The following is a 6,256-nucleotide window of genomic DNA, read 5'->3' on the forward strand; positions in this document are numbered from 1 at the left end:
TGTCTGCATTCAATCATTATTCTCCTACTTTGTCAATTGTTTAAAGTCTGTATGTCTTGCTTCCATAATTAGATTTCAGGCTATTGGAGGAACAGAGAACACATTTTACATTTTTGTGTACTTCTTAATAACCAGAAAACTGCATACACACATATGATTCACCCTAAATAAGTAGTTTAATGCTAGAACATTTTGAAAGTTAAAAATTTTAAAATCAAATTATTGCCATTAGAAAAACAATCATTGAACTCATTGATGAAATTACAATGCAACTCAGTGAGGAGTTATTAAGAAATTAAGGTTATTTCTTCCCCAAGAAAACACCACTGCATAAAGAAAGGTATTTCTGTGCATATTTTAGTGGCAAGGTAAGCTGTAATAGAAATGAATTAGCTATCTCCAGTAGCAAAAGAGTTATACTTGACTACAGATGAATAGCAATATAACACTTTCTTACCAGCTTGGGAAAGAGATCAGCCAGCTTGCTAAGCAGAATGGACAGGTTTATTGTGAGGGCTTGAAAAGCAGGATAAACCCTGAGGGGCGCTGTACTCACAATGCTTAGCTACTCCTTTGTTCACACCTTCATTACATTTAATTTCATTCCTTGGAACTGGAAAATTCAACCTTTGATAAGTTGCTACAATTGACATCCTACTCAGTATTATGCATCAGAAAATGAGTTCCGTCCTTATATCTTGCCGCAAAATAGGTATATATTTAGCATTGGAAAAATTATAAAAAGCGTTCTTGAGCCTCTTAATCAAGGAAAGTAAGATGAACAATAATGTAAGCATGGGGTGAGACAAAGCTGCAATTATTTGAAGTTCTTATAATATTCTTAAGATTCTGATGCATTCATCTGCTAATCCCTGTAGCTGCTTATTTGTAAAAGAACACTCATTATCAAGATCCTTTGGACTTTGATGGTTTTGGTAATTATTGATTCCATTTGCATTCTCTTTTTAACATGTGGCTGAGCTCTAGGACAGAAGAAAATTTGCAGCAGGGTCTGAAATTGAACAGAAAACGTTTATCTCTATGTGAAACCGATAAGCAGGGGAGAGAATGAGTGTGCTGCTAAGTAACAACTGGTCTATTGTTGGATGTCTGCGATGTAACTTGGTGATGAGATCCATGCCTCCTACATAGTCATAGCCAGTCTCTCATTGTCACTGCCTCTAACTCTTAGTCCATTGGACACCTAAACAGCTCAGCCCAGATCGAGTCCCCAGACAGAAAAAGTTCCATTTTCTGCTTCCCCAAAATGGGTGTCCGGGCTCTATTTCTCCTAAATTGTATTCCACACATCTTTGCAGCTTGTCTACTGGCCCTGCCTGGCTGCTTGCAATACACTGGGAATTCTGCTGGGTATATTGGTTCCAATAATGAGAAATGTATTCATCCATCAAATGGCAACACGTACATACACTGCCTGATGAACACACAATACCAGACATCATGGTATCAAGATGCATCAAGAGCATGAGCTCTTGCTTATTTCAGTTTGTTTACACTGAAAACTGTTCAAGAGTCTCAGCATGTAGTTGGTAGTTGATACAAGTAGAAGACAGGACTTAGCTCTGGCATCAGAGACCTTCGGCTTGGTTTGGGTGTGGCACTGAAGGCTGCCTCCAAATGCCTCCTAACTGGTGACTGGGTCACCTTCTTATTCTGGTCCTCTGTTTTGTGATTGTCAACATCCTGTAAGGAGTCACTGCCTTCTTCCTCCTTTTTCCCATAGCATCTTGTTTGTGCTTTTCCTGTGTCATTTTGCCGTTGGGTTAATTTTGATCGTTTAGATGTGTGCCTCTATGATAATGACAATTACGCTCCTTGACAGTAGAGAATTTGTTACTCATATGTGAATCTCTCTCAGGACATAGCAAAGATCTGTGCACCTACTAGACAGATGATAAATATTTGCTGAGTATTTTTTGAGTGAATAATGGCAACTGAATTGTTAACTTTCAGATTTCTATAGTATCAACTCATGGGATCTTCTTTTTTTACATTCATATGGTTTGGCCATGTGCCCACCCAAATCTCATCTTGAATTGTAACTCCCACAATTTCCATGTGTTGCAGGAAGAACCCAGTGGTAGGTAATGGAATCATGGGGCAGGTCTTTCTCATGTTGTTCTCGCAATGGTGAATAAATCTCATGAGATCTGATGGTTTTAAAAAGAGGAGTTCCAGGGCCGGGTGCAGTGGCTCACACCTGTAATCCTAGCACTTTGGGAGGCTGAGGTGGGCAGATCACAAGGTCAGGAGTTCAAGACCAGCTTGGCCAATATGGTGAAACCCTGTCTCTACTAAAAAATACAAAAATTAGCCAAGCGTGGTAGCATGCCTATAGTCCCAGCTACAGGCTGAGGCAGAAGAATCACTTGAACCCAGGAGGCAGAGGTTGCAGTAAGCCGAGATTGCACCATTGCACTCCAGCCTGGTGACAGAGTAAGGCTTCCTCTCAAAAAAACAAAAAGGAAAAAAAGAAAGAGGAGTTCTGTCTGGGCACAGTGGCTCATGCCTGTAATACCAGCCAAGGTGGGCAGATCACGAGGTCAAGAGCTCGAGATCATCCTGGCCAACATGGTGAAACCCCGTCTCTACTAAAAATACAAAAATTAGCTGAGTGTGGTGGTGCACGCCTATAATCCCAGCCAATTGGGAGGCTGAGTCAGGAGAATCACTTGAACCCAGGAGACGGAGGTTGTCGAGATTGTGCCACTGCACTCCAGCCTGGCGACAGAGTGAGACTTTGTCTCAAAAAAAAAAAAAAAAAAAAAGGAGTTCCCCTGCACAAGCTCTCTCTCTTTGCCTGCCACCATCCACATAAGATGTGACTTGCTCTTCTGTACCTTCCACCATGATTGTGAGGCCTCCCCAGCCATGTGGAACTGTAAGTCCATTAAACCTCTTTTTCTTCCCAGTCTTGGGATCTCTTTATCAACAATGTGAAAATGGACTAATACATACATGTATGACTTCCCAATATTTGTCTTTACAAAGCCAATTGAGGTATTTTTTCCTGGCTTCTACTATCTTGTTGGCTTGAGGCCACTCATCAAAGGAATGTACAATATCCTAGGTGGTTACAGCAACCCCTATTTTCATCATGATGTGGAAGAGTTACCTGGTACCTGGTTACTTAGGATCTTTACTGTATCCTTAATAAAATTATGTGGAATATAATTTTTAAAACTGTGCTTATTAATCAAATCTATCTAATTATCTTAATAAGTAACATATCTCTGAGAATATATTAGAAACTTATTTTAAATGTCCAAGCACATTCTAAGACACCTAGTATTTGAGTAGAGTCCATTGTCTACAGAAGTTTCTTGGTATTTTCAAACTCCAGGTCCATTGTAAAGAAACACTTATGAATTTGCCATCATCACAGTGAATAAGACCAAAAATGAAGGTAAACTTATAATATAGTTCATTTATTAGAATGCTTAAAAATATTAATGAGTTCAGATTAACCTTCCTTTCCTTTTTTCTCTTAGCCTTTCTTTCCTTTTTTTCTCTTTGAAAGTGATAGTCAGTTAACCTGTGTAGCATTTTACGTAGATAAATTAAAACAAATTCTAAAAGCTATACCTATGATCACTGGCTGATGAAACCAAACTCCACTGGTTTTCATCACTGCAGGCTAGGGTGAAGCTGCAGTTTGCCCTTATCCACACTGGCCACCATCAGTTATCATCACTGTATCCTTATCCACACTGGGCCACCGTCTTCCTACGACAGTTTAGGGTGAGGAAATGAGGAATATGGCAACCACGTGCTCAGTCTCTTCCTGTCCATTAATTCAGTCAGAGCACAGTCACACTGAAATGTATCCCAGGCCTCCTGGATTATTTATGCCTATGATACCAAATTATCAAAAGTCCTATAAGACCATGTCACACTAAACCAAATAAAAGAAATAACCAAGGGTGAAAATAATTTAGAACATTTGGAAAATGATACGAAGCGGATAATAAAACTGTAGAGATTATATTTATGAATTAAATTCTATAGGCATATAATATGTTAAAGAAAAAGTATTAGATCTCTGATTGCTATGTGTTTCTGACATTTTATAGACCTTGAGATCAAATATGAGTGCTCAATCGATTCAGCACTGCATTATCGCCACTGTAATTAAGACTAAATGAAGTGAAAACGCTTTTTAACAAGTGTGTCATAGAAAGTGCTATGATTCATCTACTTACAATGGAATTAGAATTCTGGAAATATGTTGCCAATTTTTTTTGTCCGTTAGAGAGGATTAGATTGTACAAAATAAGTGCATTGTCTGTTATTTATGACTCAGATCTAAAATTTTTCTTGGTAAATGAATAAAATCTTTATATAACCATTAATCTGATTTCTGGTATTTTCAATAGTAAAAAAGAAAGTGTTGACATTGTACAATTCATTGCTGAAAGAAACGTATAAAATGGAGTGCCATCAGCCCATTGTTTCTTGATACAGACTGGTAACAATTCCTATACTAACTTTTAAGTGTGCTGCAGTTGAACTTTCAAGCACCATGGTATAATTGAATTTATTTATGTATTTTTCAGATTATATTGGAACCTGGACACATCTCATGACTAACAGGAGTCACTATTTTATTTAAAGATTATGTTGAATAATATAATCTATGTTGAAGGGAGGTTGATAGTGCATTGGCTCTGGGTTGGAATCACACTGTCACTTACTAGCTGAGTGACCTTAGGCAGGTTACTTAACCTCTCTCCACGTCTCAGTTTCCTCATGGGCAAAATAGTATTGGCCTCAAACAGTTTTCTTTTAACTTTCTATTTTGAAATAATTGTCGATTCATAAGAAGTTGCAAGCACAGTATAGTGAGGTCCCAGGTATCCACCACCCAGCTGACTCCAGTGGTGACATCTTCCATAACTGCAGTTCACTGTCAAACCAGGAAACTGATTGGCACAATACAATTAACTAGACTCAGTTCTTACTCAAATTTCACCAGTTTTTGCACACACTCTTCTTTAGGGGAGCAAGGGTAGGGCTTTGCATGATTCTATGGCATTTTATCTCATGTATAGATTTGTGTAACTACTATTACAATCAAGATACAAATTTGTGTCTTAAATACAATTAAGAATTTGAAGTACTTAGCTCGGGAGGTTGTACATAGAAGAAACTAGTGAAATGTTACCTACTAGTATTAGATTAAATCAGATGGTCTTGCTTATTCAATGCTTTCCAATTATATGAGTTACTTTGTTGGTTGATATAAATAGTATTTTAGAAGTTGGAAATAAGGCTTTTTGTATTAATCATGTTTTAAATTTTTTTCTATAATTTATGAAGTTTTGTCATCTTGAGCCCTTGCAGACCTGAGGAGGAACTGCCCCTCCCAGGGGCAGCTAATTCCTATAGAGAGCAAGCAACTTGCCTGTGAGAGCATGCCTTTGTTATGCAAACCAACCAGTCCTAGCACGTACCCTACCCACCTCTTTATATCAGGCTTCTGTAGCCTGGAACACTATTCCCTTGTCCTCAGCCACCCCAGGCCCAGGTATTGGCCAACCAGAGATCACTCTAGTTTTGAGCCCGCTGAGATTCTTCAAAGTATCCAATGCCCAACCTGCTCAACTGCTCACCCAGCCTCACCCATTCCTCCCATGGAAACACAATGTAAGCTTTTCCCTCCTTCTTTCATCTCCTGATCAACTCTGGTGCTTCCCTGTGTGGCTTTCCCCCTATTCTTGGGAGCTGTGAATTTTTGTTTTTTTTTAAAGACGGGGTTTCCCTCTGTCACTAAGGCTGGAGTAAGAGATGGAGACCCTGTCTTTAAAATAATATTAAAGACACAATAATATTTCACTGCGGTCTTGAATTCTTGGGCTCAAGTGATCCTCCTGCCTCAGCCTTTTTAGTACCTGGAACTGCAGGCACCACTACATTCAGCTAAATTTTAATTTGTTTTATTTTTATTTTTTTATATAGAGATGGTGTCTCACTAGTTGCCTAGGCTGATCTCAAACTCCTAGGCTCAAGTAATCATCTGACCTTGGCCTCCCAAAGAGCTGGGATTACAGGTGTGAGCCACTGCACCCCACCACAAGCTCTCTTGTCAATGGCAATAGTCTTCTCATCTATTTGCCTCATGCTAACTAGACCAAAACGAAATCCCAGGTACATTTAAAAATACCCTTCGAGCCCCAGTTAACTCTCTATTTTGGAAGTTTATACAAACTAGAACATTCAAAGTGAGCCAAGTCTG

The sequence above is a fragment of the Aotus nancymaae genome, unplaced genomic scaffold (genome assembly GCF_030222135.1).
Source record: "Aotus nancymaae isolate 86718 unplaced genomic scaffold, 86718_ANA_hifiasm-v0.15.2.pri h1tg000014l, whole genome shotgun sequence".
NCBI classification, from domain to species: domain Eukaryota; kingdom Metazoa; phylum Chordata; class Mammalia; order Primates; family Aotidae; genus Aotus; species Aotus nancymaae.